This window comes from Lissotriton helveticus, chromosome 1_1, assembly GCF_964261635.1.
Source record: "Lissotriton helveticus chromosome 1_1, aLisHel1.1, whole genome shotgun sequence".
Classification (NCBI taxonomy): domain Eukaryota; kingdom Metazoa; phylum Chordata; class Amphibia; order Caudata; family Salamandridae; genus Lissotriton; species Lissotriton helveticus.
In genome coordinates, this window is record NC_136057.1 from 587270969 (window position 1) to 587287083 (window position 16115).

Here is a 16115-nt window from a genome sequence, read left to right on the forward strand (position 1 = left end):
GCCAGAGAGAGCATTCAGCAAGGGCACACAGCCACGTGGCTTTGACTTGAGCTCTACAGTTTGCAATACGCAAAGCAAAGAAAACGTGTGCGGAGCCTGCAATGATGCGTATAAGTGGTGCAGACAGAGCACACTACAGCAATTTCTTCTCTTACAGGACTGCATCATCTACAAAGCGACTCAATCTGAGTTGTGAACCCTACTGTCTGTATTGTTAATTGAAGGCAGTACTCACACACATAACCATCAATACTTTTTCTCACTCCCTCTCTAAAAAATACAACAACATAAATTAGATAAAAGTCTACAATAAATAAATCAAAACAATTCAAATTGGGATTTGATCTGTTCACAGTCAACACTATTCACTGTTCATTTCAACTTACAAGATGAATTTGGTCATTTTACTAAACCTATAACTCATCTAAAAAAAGCTTCTTCAAGCAAGTATACTATAGCCTTATAGCCCGCCGTGGCAGGCTATACCGGCTATTAAAGGCCCTCTCCAGCATTAAAGGCCGAAGACGATGGCCTTTAACAAGGGAGAGAGACTTTAATAGCCACTATAGCCCAGCTACAAAGGGCTCTATTTGAACATTCTGGTAGAATGTTTTAACAAATAAAGCAAAACCTTAAGAGAGTGCAAGGGGATTAGAATCCCTTCAGGCTCCCTGAAGCATTTCTTCAAAGCCAGAGCTGTGAACAAAAAAACTTTACAATGTTGGTGCTCCAGGGTTATACAAGCCATTATAAGAACGGAGCTACTCCATTGTTTTAAATGGAGCTCCCAACATTCCAATGTTCTAATAAAACAATATTGTGTACATTTCAATGTACATTCTAATTACTTAACTACTGGATTCTGTAATTAAACAATCTCCACTCAATCTAAATTGTGAACCCTGCGAACCGCAGTCTAGACCAGATGCAGTGGTCATTAAGACCACACGTATCGTTCGATTTGAAAGCACAGAGTTGGTTGCACCTGATCAGAGAGGGTACACAGAAGTCATCACAGACTTTAATTTATGACATCCTCACTCATACAATCAAGACCCCATTTCACTGTTTGCACCTGCTGTACCACAGTATACTCCATCAACTACTGTCAACCAAGCCCAATATTCATGTGCAGCAGTTAGCTATGGAAGCACAGAGTGTGATTCACCTCAACACACGAACTTCTGACAAAAGCAAGCAGCAGGTAATATCGGACATTGTCCATTGTGGGATCAAGACACCGTTCCACTGTTGGGACCTAGAGTTGGTTGCAGCTGGTCGAAGGGAGTACCTCCATCTCCACTCTCAGATACAGTTCCAACATCATCCATTGTTGGATCAAGACACCGTTCCACTGTTGGGACCTAAATTTGGTTGCAGCTGGTCGAAGGCAGTACCTCCATCTCCACTCTGAGATACAGTTCTAACATCATCCATTGTGGGACCTTTGACCCTGCTCGCAGACAGGTCGCTCCCCACGCCACCACACGGTCGCCAGCTGCCTCGTGTCCTGCTTCCTGCTGCCCGCTGGTTCCCGCCGTTTACCAATCCTTTCCCGCCGCTGCGTCCCTGCGGCCCTGCCCCCCTGCTCACCATTGGCCACCCCGCTCCCACTTCCCAGCTGCTCCTCCCTCCCTAATACCCTCTTATGGAGGCCGAGCACAGTGGGTGCGCCGCTGGCAGGCCGCTAGTGCGGCGCTGGCAAGCCCGTATGCGCCCATCCGTGCCTGGACCGTGCCCAGCGCCAGAATCCCTGGACCCTGCGAACCCAGCGAACGCCACAACACCAGACTCCGCTACAACGCCAGCACCCTCCACGCACTCAACACCGGACGAAACCACACCTGCGTCCAAGCCACCCCGAAACTGACTCACGGACCTTTCTCCTGCCACACCTGCAGCTTTACCTGTGACAGAGCCACCAAACCCCCAAGGACTGGACCCAACCACCTCTGCTGCATACTCCTCAACACCCACTCTGCACACAAACACGCCGTCGAGCTCTGGGACCTGCTCGACACCTCCATCCCAGACATGGCCAACCTGACCGAGACCTGGTGGAACGACTCCTCGGCACCCAACATCGCCATAGCCATCCCGGACGGCTACATGATCACCCGCAGGGATTGCGCCAATGGAATTGGAGGAGGAATAGCCATCGTCCACAAGTCCAGTCTCAAGGTTGCCACCCACGCAGATGACACCCTCAACACCACCGAACACCTGCACTTCCGGATCCACACCAACCCCAACACCAACCTCAGAGGAACACTCATCTACAGACCCCCCCGGACCCCAAGCTCAATTCAGCGACTCCATACCCGACCTCACCAGCACCTACGCACTCGCCTCCACAGACTACATCCTCCTCAGGGACCTGAATTTCCACCTCGAAAACAACAACGACGCCAACTCCGCCACCCTGATCGCCAAACTCGCCAACCTCGGCCTCAGACAACTCGTCACCGCACCCACCCACGGCGCCGGCCACACGCTGGACCCCATCTACTCCACAGGCACCCACATCGCCTTCGACCACACCACCGTACTCCACTGGACCGACAAGCACTGCATCCATTTCACCTGCTACAAACCAACCAGGCACCACCGCACCCAACAGCCACCTCGCCGCTGCTGGAGCAAAGTCACCGAAGACTAGCTGATCACCACCCTCGCCCAAAACCCACCCACTGACCCTACCAACCCAGACATCGCAGCCCGCAACCTCAGACAGTGGATCGACAACTGCGCCAACACCCTCCTCCCACTCAAGAAACCCTCCAACAACCACGCCAGCAAGAGATCCACCTGGTCCACCGACAAGCTGCAGGCCTCCAAACACGCATGCCAGACACTGGAGAAGATATGGCTCCAGGAATGCACTCCGGACAACCACGCAGCCCACAAGGACGCCACCCACAGACATTTACCAGCTCATCAGATTAGCCAAGAGATCTTCCTTCAAAGACCGCCTGGACAACAACGCACACGACAGCAAAGAGCTCTTCAGCATCATAAAGGAACTCTCCAACCCCGGCGCCAATGCCAACGACATATCGCCCTCACAAGAACTGTGCGACTCACTAGCCATCTTCTTCCACCACAAGATCGCTGACATCCATGACAGCTTCAACACCATGACCGTCCCGACCACGCCACACCCCACCTTTCCTGTGGACACCACCAGCACCGACCACCTGACCTCCTGGTCCAACGTCAATGACGACGAGACACACAAGGTCATGAACTCCATCCACTCAGGATCTCTGTCAGACCCGTGCCCACAACACGTATTTAACAAAGCAGACGCTGCCATTGCACCCCAACTACGGAAGGTCATCAGCATCTCCTTTGAAACAGCGACATTCCCGGAAAGCTGTAAACACGGCGAAATCAGCGCCCTCCTCAAGAAGTCAAAGGCGGACCCCAAGGACCTCAAGAACTTCTGGCCCATCTCCCTGCTCCCGTTCCCGGCGAAGGTCATCGAGAAAATCATCAACATGCAACTGGCCCGCCACCTGGAAGACAACAACATCTTAGACCCGTTCCAGTCCGGATTCAGACGCAACCACAGCACCGAGACAGCCCTCATCGCCGCCACAGAGGACATCAGGCGCCAACTAGACAACAGCGAAACATCAGCCCTCATCCTCCTGGACCTGCAGCCGCCTTCAACACGGTCTGCCATCGCGCTCTAAAGACACGCCTCCTAGAAGCCGGAATCCAAAAGAAGGCCCTTGACTGGACCACGTCCTTCCTCAACGGCAGAACCCAGAGGGTCCGCCTCCAGCCCTTCCGATCAGAGGCCACCGACATCATCTGCGGCGTCCCGCAGGGCTCATCCCTCAGCCCGATGCTGTTTAACGTCTACACGGCCCCCCTCGCACAAGTGGCCCGCCAGCACGACCTCAACAGCATCTCCTACGCTGACGACACCCAGCTCATCCTCTCCCTCACCAAGGACCCGGACACCGCCGAAACCAACCTCCATGAGGGAATGAAGGCCGTCGCCAACTGGATGAGGAACAGCCGTCTGAAGCTGAACTCAGACAAGACGGAGGACCCACCCCCTCAGCCTGGGACGACTCCTGGTGGTTGACAACACTGGAAACAGCACCGACACCCACAGACCATGCACGCAACCTGGGATTCATCCTCGACTCCTCCCTCTCCATGTCTAAACAGGTCGGCTCCGTCTCCACCTCCTGCTACAACACCCTCCGCATGCTCCGCAGGATCTACAAGTGGTTCCCAACCGAAACAAGAAGAACGGTGAGCAGCAGACTGGACTACGGCAACGCACTCCCAGCCAAACACCTACGACGAGTACAACGCATCCAAAACACCTCTGCCCGACTGATCGTCAACGTCCCCTGCCGCAGCCACATCACCCCCCACCTGAAAGACCCACATTGGCTACCCGTCGACTACAGGATCACCTTACAAGCTCCTCACCCACGCACACAAAGCACTCCACAACGCCGGACCAGCCTACCTTATCAGCAGACTCAGCTTCTACACCCCCTCCCGCCAGCTCCGCTCCGCCAGCCTCGCCCTCGCTGCTGTCTCCTGCATCCAACGAACAACCTCCGGTGGCAGATCCTTCTCCTACCTCGCCCCAAGACCTGGAACACCCTCCCTACCCACCTACAGAAGACCCAGGACCTGCTCGTCTTCAGAAGACTGCTCAAGACCTGGCTCTTCAAGCAGTAGCGGTACCCCCTCACCTCAGCGCCTTGAGACCCTCACTGGTAAGTAGCGTGCTTTACAAGTATTCTGATTGATTGATTGATTTATTGGGATCAAGACACCGTTCCACTGTTGGGACCTAGAGTTGGTTGCAGCTGGTCGAAGGGAGTACCTCTATCTCCACTCTCAGATATAGTTCTAACATCGTCCATTGCGGGATCCACACACCGTTCCACTGTTGGGACCTAGACTTTCTTACACCTAGTCGAAGGGAGTACCTTCATCCTCACTCTCAGATACAGTTCTAGCATCGCCCGCTATGGTATCAAAAACACAGTTCCACTGTTGGTGCCTGTCGGACTACTGTGTTAGTAGTATACAGAGCACTCCACGGTGCTGGGCCTCAGGCTGGGTGCTGTGTGCCTGTGTCACGGTACCCAGCGTTAATCTCAGGAGCCTTCAGAGCTCGGAGACGTTGGCCCAGGAACTTCAGGAGGCACATGGTGGGCCCTCTTTCACATACGGCGGTGTCGAAAGGTGAACTGTGGAGCATGTATGCGTCGCAGCGACCATTACTCTTTATAGATACCAGCACGCTGAAAGCATCATTCACGCAGCCACCTTCGCTCACGGCGTCAGCCTCGTGGAGGTGTAAGCAGACCTGGCAGACACGTTCGCCATTCTGGAAGAGAACCACACCCAGAGAAACGTGCCTCTTCTTCAAACCCCAACGCTAGCCTTGCGTACGCCGAGCCAGCCCACTACCCTAAACATTTAGGGGGGGAGGCATGTATGCTCTACCATTCCGTAATCCCTACTGACTAAACTATCATGGGTCCGTCCACTGTCCACTTCACTCAATAGACCATCATTGTATGTTGACATGTACATGTCTGTGCTCTGCATACTCAACTCTGTCCGGCACATCCCCTCAACACTTTGCGTTATATACTTTTATAATCGATAATTACTTACCACCTTCATACATACTTTGCTTCCATCTCTCCCCTCATTCTGCATTATGAGGCAGAGGTGCCATGCCATGTTTCGTTTGTCTACATGGCTAGCCAGGTTTCCCACAGTATGTAGTGTTGTTGTGTCTACATGTTGTTTGTCATGTTGTATGTGATTATTTAAGGCAGCGCATTTATTCACAAGCCGTGGTTTCTCCCATTTACATATCACTGCCTTAAAGAGCATACAGAAGTTTTTCTCACAAGTGAAAAGTGCGACCACAATGACAGTCATTCATTACTATCCAAGAATGTCCAACTACACAGCGCTCCTAAGCTTACAGCCCCCAACCTTGCGTCCTTTCTTAAAAGAACACCAACTCCCATAATCAGACTAACATTCACACAGCTTTCTAGCGGCAGTTATCTACTTCTCATGCACTCCTATGGAATGTGAGCTGGCACTCCTTACTGTTTCAAGCACAGTAACTTCCCTTGGCAATGTCTATCCCCACCCACACAAACGAACTCCCAAACTTCAACTTGGCCTTCAATTCTTCGTTTGAAAGCAGATGTCAAGAAACAAACCTAACTAAAAGCGCTTTTGTTCAGAACAGAACTCTCCCTCACTTCGGCCAAAGAAATTTATCAACTGCATATATCACGAACTTCAAGTAAAATACGAACCGCCAATTACACTTTGTGGATTGTTACACAATTTTCAACACATGCCACACACAAGGTCTGGCACACTTTTTTAACACAGTCTTCTACGGCCTTCTTACACACTTTCAAACTGTTCTTCTTTTAATACCAGACTACATTCATTCGATCATCTCTGGAATAACAGGAACAGTGCCCATAATTCGCGCTCTCTTTACGGCCATCCTACTACTAATTCTACTTCTAAAAATGGATACACTCTGTGGAAACAACTATGTCCGACAGAATACGCCTCTACGCCAAGCCACATGAATACTCTAAAAAACGGAAAAAACTGTTCCGGCGACCTGCCTCTATCTATTAATGGAGCTAGCTACAACATAACATTTATCTACACTTATGCAATATGCATACAATCATTGTTTACTTGCAAAACTTGCCCATTTGACTGGCAAATGGATGTATGCCTTGTCAACACCCCAACAATCGATCCCGATATCCAGCAGGTAATGTATTATCTTGAAAACCATGAACGTGATTGTTCTGGCAGTGGAGAAATGGTCAATGTAATGCAAAAAGGAATCGCAGTGGGATGGGATCTCTGCGCAGCCGTGAAAGATCTCCTGCAACATGCGACCTTTCACAATATAGCAGATTGCCTTCCAATTCAAACTGCTGCTCCAACATTCGATGAACATTACTGTCCCTTCGAAGATATGAATTGGATCACTTTGCTTTTCTCAGACGGTGACAACAATAGCCTCTTGGAACTTTACGCATCTCAAGCCGCTGAAGAACTTCTGGACTGGAAACTCCAAGACTTGTAAGAAACTCACGTTATTCTTGAATGGATTTTTTTCATCTTTTTTTACTTTTTCCTTTACATTTTTTATATTATACACTTCAATCCTACTACTTTCATATAACAACTTTCTAACTATACTCTATCTTCATTATTGCCCCTTACGTCTCCACTTTAACCAGGGATTGGTAATTTATGGCCTATTCAAATACGCTATTTACTTTCGGAATTAGCCTAAACCCAACACCCATTTAGAAACCACGTCTATTCTTTGTGCACACGCCTCTCTGCCTCCCTGTTATTCACAAATCCCTTTCTCACAAATTTACTCAAAGTCAACCTCTACTCAGAACCTCACAATAATATTGAAAAAAGACAACTTTGTTTAGGAACTGGTTGGCACAGTGTGATAATCGTAAACTACCTTTATTTTCATTATACAATGTATTCATTCATGTCTAATAGCTATTGTGTAGATCACATAGAACTGAAACATATAATGTGCAATTCACTGATGCAGGAGCTTCGATTTGACTACAGCAGAAGCGGTTGGAGTTTGTCTCAGCTCGATGCCTTAGCTCTCTACACAAAATTGTTTTTTTGAAACAGCTGAAGACAATAATGTATGTTTTGACTACAAAGGTACCAAATGTGCTTCGAACTAGTACCAATTCTGACACGCACTACATTAAATCTACTGTACAAGAGATTGCTAACTATTCTATTGTTTATAATTTTCTCCTATAAAAAGCACTGTCAGGGTACCTAAAAAGTCTGATGATTACATTTTGCAATTTCTTTTTTTGTTCTTTCTTTTTCTTAAAGGATACTTTTGGTATTCGTATCCTACCTTTATTTTCCTTATAGAATTTAGAGTCATTCAAGTGTAATAGCCATTGTTTATGTCACATGCAACTGTAATATGTAATATGCAATTCACTGATGCAGGAGCTTACGTTTGAATACAGCAGAAGTGGTTAAACTTTGCATCAGCTGGATGCCCTAGCTCTTGCACCAGTGGGTCCAGTTATGGTACTTAAATAAAGACACTTTCTAAATAATTTTCAAACTCCATGCCTTTATTACACACAGCCACTTTCTTAAACACACCTCATTTTACAATTTTTCTTCTGTGGCATTGCAACATTCTGCATTATATTCTTCACGATTATTTCTTTATTCCTGCTTCCTAAAACACTACATTTGAGTCTGCAGACCAGTAGGGGTAAGTAGTTAGCTTCCCACTCCCTGTTTAGTATAAACGCACACTAACACTACGTACACAGGTATGCTACAGTGGCCAGTATCCTACAGCACCCAAAACACATCACTTTACAGCAATAAACTCACGACTTACACTCACACTTTCATCCCCGAGTCTTCAGTCCGGTACCAGTGAGTATTTTGCCTCCCACGCCCGCTAAACTCTAAACGCATACTAACACCACCTGCATACATATGCTACAACAGCCAATATGCTACACTGCCCAGAGCACATCAGTTTACAGCACTCAGCTCACAGTTTAAGCGCATGGTTTCATCCCCGAGTTTAGCAGTACCTCACCTCTGCACCATTTCACTCTAGACAAAACAGCACTTTCACAGCGGTAAGGTTAATACTTTGGTTCTGCCATATGCTACAGACCACTCAGTTCACAGTTTAGCCATACACTTTCATCCCCAGGTGTACCGGCACGTCACCTTACCACCATCTCACAGTGGGCAAAACAGCACTTTCACACCGGTCGGAGTAAACACTTTTCTTCGGCCAGTTTGCTACAGCGCCCCCAGCACATCAGTTTACAGCACTCAGCTCACAGTTTAAGCACACACTTTCATCGCCAACTTTACCGATACCTCACCTCAACACTATCTCACTCTAGGCAAAACAGCACTTTCACATCGGTAAGGGTAAATACTTCGCTTATGTCAGGATGCTACAGAGCATTCAGCTCACAGTTTAGGCACCCGCATTCATCGCCGTGTTCACCAAGCCCTTACCTCCGTACCATCTCACAGTGGGCAAAAGAGCACTTTCACACCGGTAGGGGTAAATACTTCACTTCGGCCAGTATGCTACAGCCCCCAGAAAATTTCAGTTTACCAAACTCAGCTCACGGTTTACACGCACGCTTTCATCCCGAAGTTTACCTGCACCTCACCTCAGCACCATCTCACAGTGGGCAAAACAGCACTTTCACACCGGTAGGGGTACATACTTCACTTCACACTCCCTCTACAGCACACCCTAACCACCCTACAGACCTCACAGAGCTCAAACCCTCCTCTTTCCCACTTTTTTCTGCCCTTTTTCCCCTTACTTGCTTCAACGGAATCACAAAATGGCAGCAAACACTTCCTAGTTGCAACCGCTCACAGCGCTCGCAGCCAATCAGCAGCAAGCTCGTGCTCAATCAGATGGCAGAACTCCCAAATATCGATATCTGTAAATTTCAATATTTTTCAATTACTATTGAATGGATTTACACCAAATAAACATAAGTGTGCTTTCTAGACCAAGACCCTTCTCCCTGCCAAATTTGGTGTAATTCCATTCACCCGTTCGACCTGTAGCCTTGTCTAAAGTTTCCTATGAAAATTAACATGGAGAAAACACGTTTAGGGACCCCCTTTTTTCTCAGACCCCCCTTGACGAATAACCCCCAAACTTTCAACATAGGAGCTGATATCAACAATTAATTAGTTTTGAAAATGTTGCGAAGATTAGTCAGCCGGCGCCAAACTTATTGGAAATCGAATGTTACCATTTTCCTATGGTAACTAGGTCCTAACTATAACTACCTAGTGGCGACCGCCAGTAGGTAATATATATATCTATATATATATTACCTACTGGCGGTCGCCAGTAGGTATATATAGTTAGGATTTTTTCTCTATGGGATTTTTGAAAATTCTATGTCTAATAACTTTGGCGTTTGTGGACGGAATTGGCCGAAATTTTCAGGAAAATGGCACATTTTGTTTCTGAGCAGCCCTTGAAAATTTGGGGGGGGTTCGTCAAGGGGGGGCCGAGAAAATAGGGGGGTCCCAAAACGTGTTTTTAACATTGAGTTTTCCATAGGGCGGTTGGCCTCACTTTTAGCCCGAACGGCTGAATGGATTTGCACGAAACTTGGCAAAATTGTAGGGACTGGTAGCCCGATGTGCCTTTTGTAGGTCTCAATATATGTGCTCCAGTGGATTTTTGAGAAATTAACGTTTAAAAAAAGATATATATCTGTAACAGCGGACCTGGCAGCGTCCCAGGACGCGTACTTTTCGCGCAACGGAGCTTTGTGAAGCGAAGCTGATTGGTTCTCCGGCGTCTGTCAACATTCCAAAAAGTCCGTAGCGGCCGCCATCTTGTCTCTCGGTAGGATCGAGAGACAAGAGGAGGTCAAAACAAAGGGGGAAATAACTATAAGGGGGCATAGTAGATCCTCGCTGACCCCCTAGGTTTGATGTGGAGGTTTTAAAAGGGCCCCGCGGGGAAAAAAAAAATAATAATAATAATAATCGAACGGCTGAATGGATTTGCACGAAACTTGGCAAAATATTAGGGACTGGTAGCCCGATGTGCCTTTGCTAGGTCTCAATATATGTGCTCCAGTGGATTTTGAGAAATTAACGTTCAAAAAAAGATATATATCTGTAACAGCGCTCCGCTTCGCGTAACGGAGGTTTGCGAAGCTGATTGGTCATTCTGTCACTGGGCTATAGTTGGGCTACATCTGGCTGATATTTGGGCTACATTTGTTTTTTTGTGTGTCTGGCGGCCATCTTTGGGCTACATTGGGCTACATTGGGCTTCATTGGGCTACATTGGGCTACATTTGGGCTCCAACATATATATAGGCCAATGTAGCCCAATATATATTTTTCAAAGTTAATTTTCGTAAAAACCACTGGAGCATATATCTTGAGACATAGCAAAGGCACATCGGGCTACCAGTCCCTACAATTTTGCCAAGTTTCGTGGAAATCCATTCAGCCGTTCGAGCTAAAAGTGAGTCCAACCGCCCTATGGAAATGAAGGAAATGAATGGGTAATTTGTAATTAGCAAATAGCTAATCGCAAACTAGGAATGGTAAAGAATCGCTATTTATTCCTTAAAGTTCGCTATTTAGGAAATGCAAAAAACTTTGATGATACATATGGCGGTTCATCTCTAACAAGATAAGAAGCATAGGGATACATTTATGATGACTGGCGCATCACCAGGGATGTGTTAGTCATTCTGTGCCGCTGTTCCGTCACCTATGGTGTGCTGCATTTACAATGCGGCGCATCATGGGGCAAAAACAGCACAGATGCGTGATGTATCTGTGCCGTAAAGGTGGCGCATTGCTGGAGTTGTATCGCAAGTGTGATGAAGCTCCAGCAAGGGTCGGGGGTGCCCCTGTCGCAGGGTTTCTGTTCTCACACAGAACTGTGGACAGAGGATTGGAACCTCGGCGAATTAGGGTGTCCCAAAACTCACGTTAGTAATCAAAAACTCCTTAGCAAGCTAGGTACAGTGTCACATTGGATATAACAAACTCTCAATGTTTAGACAATCCAGAATATGAACTTATAGTACCTCAGGATACGTGGAACTCATGAACAGTCGGTCGTTATATATTTCTTAGAAACCAGAACATGGAGTTAAGAAGAACACATGTGTATTTGAAATGTTTATTTACTAATGCCGTCTTCTCAGGCGTAGTATCTTAGATAATACAAGTAAACATATTATCAGTAGCAAAATTACCAGCATAGTTACTAGTACATAAAAAGCGAATGGTGATAGTATGTTAACATGCTGTAAATGAATAAGAGTTAGCAACACTTATAAGCAGCCGCGGGCCGTGGAGGGAGTTACGGTGAGGCAGGGAGGCGGGGAGGGGGAGAAGCAGGGTGGAGAATACAAGTACACATATTATCAGTAGCAAAATTACCAGCATAGTTACTAGTACATAAAAAGCGAATGGTGACAGTATGTTAACATGCTGTAAATGAATAAGAGTTAGCAACACTTATAAGCAGCCGCGGGCCGTGGAGGGAGTTACGGTGGGGCAGGGAGGCGGGGAGGGGGAGGGGCAAGGTAGAGAGGGCTCCACCCTGCTTCTCCCCCTCCCCGCCTCCCTGCCTCACCGTAACTCCCTCCACGGCCCGCGGCTGCTTATATCTCACCCTCCCTAATACACATATTATATTATTTGCTAAGAAGGTCTCTTTGTGTTGGTTTAGGGCGTGCCCATACTTTAGTGTCTTAGATTTGAAGGAATCACATCAGCATACACCAGCTCTCTCTTCATGTGAACCGCATCAACTGTTGTGTATGTGTGTTCGGCAAAGCAATATAAAACCCGCCTCATGCCCAGAATTGGCAGAAGTTGCACTTATGTTATGAGTATGAAGTCGTGGAGATCAGACCTCATAACAATTCTGTATCGTGTTGTTCTTGAAACTTTAGCACTCGCTGTACAGATATAGTTTAACAAGCAAAGCAGATAGTAGAGCAATAACATATTATTCTCATGTAAACCACGATGAACTACTAGGTGGAAAGCTAAAGCAACAACTAAGTGTCGTGTGCAGAAGTTGCAAAAAAGGAAAAATGGCGTTTAAACCGGTAATGAGCCCATGCTAACTTAACACGGTGTAAAGATATCCAGGACCTAGATGACACCTCCTCATGATCCGGAAACGAACTGAATAAGATAATAGAAGTGCCATCTCATGAGAGCAGATTGCAAGTTTATATGTGGACGGTCCGCAAGGTAAAGCATTAAAAACTAGGAACATTTAATGCTAAAGAAAAATAAAACAGCCAAGTACTTTATCGAGTCTTAAGCCAATAGGCAAGGTAAATAATAAAAACTTGACAAATAAGTCAATGAATTGTCAATGAAATGCTAGTACTCAGCATATCAAGCATGAAAAAGGTCTATGACATAACTGTGTATGCAAAATAAGCTGCAACAGCCTCCAATAGGAAGTCACCGTCTTCATCCGAAAACAGTTCAGCCATCCAATTTAAAAGCGGAAAAGAACATACGTGCTCTCCCAGCACCGGATCCTCTATCACCATCAGAGGACAGCTCGGTGGGTTTTCAAGAAAGCTCTGTTCCAAGAAAGACTGTGCTGCCGCCAGTAAATTCCAGGGACCAAGTAGTCCATGCATCAATGCCACAGCCATAATCCTTTCGCCAGGACAAACCAACTCGTGAGTAATGATAGGAGTCATCAGCTGATTAAAGTCGACGTCAGGAGAAACCGGTCCGCAGAGACACAAATCAATGGCCCAATCGAAATCACAGGTCAGGCAGTGAAATACAGGCTGGACACAGGTGAAGTAGGAGAATCGAAAAGATAATCCATATGCCGTGCTTAATATCGCCAACGGCATTGTGCCATAATATTCTAGCATGCGATTGCGGAACAGTGTCAGCAGCTGCAGGGTGGGAGGTTGCATAGGAGGGACATCCATATTTAAAAATGTAAAAAAGCACAAGAGCGTCCGCTGGTAATGCAAGTAAAAATGCCAATCCACGAAGCAGAGTGGAGAAAATAGAATGAAAGGAAGCAGGGATGACTCCAAAGATTTTCTCAAATGAAGTCACGAGACCACTGGTAACAACTTTAAAAAAGTGCGCCAGGGCCTTTGTGGAGGATGCGTTAAAGATAGTCGGAACCATCTTGCTGAAATTGAAAGGCAAATCTGAATTGAAAAGGGTCTGCACCTCTGTACGGGTGTTCGCTATGTGAAGCACGAAAGTTTCACGGGCCGAACTCAAGGCCACCTCTCTCTGAGACAAAAGAGCTCTTATTCTTGCCATGCGGTTGAAATCTGTCCCAAGGTTGGTATTTGTGGCCAGATTGAAAACTCCCTATGTTCATGTGTGGGAGGAAATAGAACATTTCTGCAGCAAATAACCCGTTCACTTACTGTTACGATAAAAGGAATACTTTTAATCAACTCAGAACAAACCTTATTTTACTCACACAAAACCATTGAAATTCCATATATAGTTAGTTGCACTAACTATATATCGCGCACCCGCAATCCACTGCTGATGATGTCACATATTACATCATTCATGACATGGTCAGTGACATCACTGATGACATCACCGATGACATCTCAAATGACATCACTGATGACATCATCTAGTGTCTGTGTGTTTTTGTAAAGTTTAAATACGTTTTACATATTGAAGAATGACTGGATGTATGGAAGACTGAGTGTGTGTGTGGCTGGCTGGGAGGTGTGTGACTCTGTGCATATCAATGTGTACTTGTATCAGTGATTGTATAAGAGAGTAAGTATGTGTTAGTATATGTGTGTTCTGTGTTTAACTATAGATGAGGAAATCGAAGTGTGATTGATTCTTCACAGGACTGACTAGGTGTATGAGTGCATATGATAGTGTTCTAATAATAACTGACTGTATGTATGAGTAATTGTATGGGTGAATGAGTGAATGTGTGTGTAGACGTACGAATCAGTGAGTGCGTATGTAGTAACTGGTATTGGTGTGTCATGATGTCATCAGTGATGTCATTTGAGATGTCATCAGTGATGTCATTTCAGATGTCATTAGTGATGTCATCAGTGATGTCACTGAAGTATGGTGTTCTGTGTTTAACTGTATAGATGAAGAAATGGAAGTGTGATTGATTCTTTACAGGACTGACTTGGTGTGTGAGTAACTCCATGGATGAGTGGCAGTGTGTGACTGTCTGCATAGGTGTATGAGTGCATATGATAGTGTTGTAATAATGAGTGACTGTATGTATGAGTGATTGTATGGGTGAATGAGTGAATGTGTGTGTAGACGTAGGAATCAGTGAGTGCGTATGTAGTAACTGGTATTGGTGTGTCATGATGTCATCAGTGATGTCATTTGAGATGTCATCAGTGATGTCATCAGTGATGTCATTTGAGATGTCATCAGTGATGTCATCAGTGATGTCACTGACCATGTCATGAATGATGTAATATGTGACATCATCAGCAGTGGATTGCGGGTGCGCGATATATAGTTAGTGCAACTAACTATATATGGAATTTCAATGGTTTTGTGTGAGTAAAATAAGGTTTTCTAAATGCTAATTCCTAACTATATATGGTCTATAACCTATGGTTTTTTCAGTGAATATATATATATATATATATATATATATATATATATATATATATATATATATATATATATATATATATATATATACATATATATAATTAACTGAACAAAACATAGATTTCAGGGTATTTATAGTTAGTTGGACATTTCACTTGTAAAAAACCTTAGAAATTCCCCCGTTGTAGTTAGTTCAGCTACCTATAAGTCGCGCCCCCGCAATGCACTGCTGATGACTTCACATATTACATCACTCATGAATTTCAAAGGCTTTTTAAATGCTATTTTCTAACTATAATACTCCCTTTACCACTGTGAAAATGAGCCCAGTGGTGGGTTTTAAGTTGGGTGATTAAGTCCTCTTGAATTCTGAGGGTCCCTGGGGTCCAACTAGCCCACCAGGTACCTCCAGTAAGCGCCAGAGAGCTGCGTTGCAGAGAGGTGTAAAAAGGGGCATAGCCTGGGCCACCTTTCTGCAACGCAGGCCTCTGGCGCATTTTGAAGGTACCTGGTGGGCTAGTAGGCCTCCAGGGGCCCTCAGGATTGAAGAGGAATTTATTCCCCAACTTAAAACGTGCCACTGGGCGCGTTTGCACACATGTCACCTCAGGCCGCGCCCCCTCCCTTCACCACTATGCAAACGCACCTGTAGTGCAATTTAAGTTGGGGGATTAAGTCCCCTTGAATCCTGAGGGTCGCTGGGGTCCAACTAGCCCACCATGTACCTCCATTAAGCGCCACTGAGCTACATTGAAGAGACGGCCACCTCTCTGCAACGCAGCCCTGTGGGGCTTACTGGAGGTACCTGGTGGACTAGTTGGCCCCCAGGGACCCCCAGTATTGAAGGGGAATTAATTTCCCATTGTAAAACGTGCCACAGG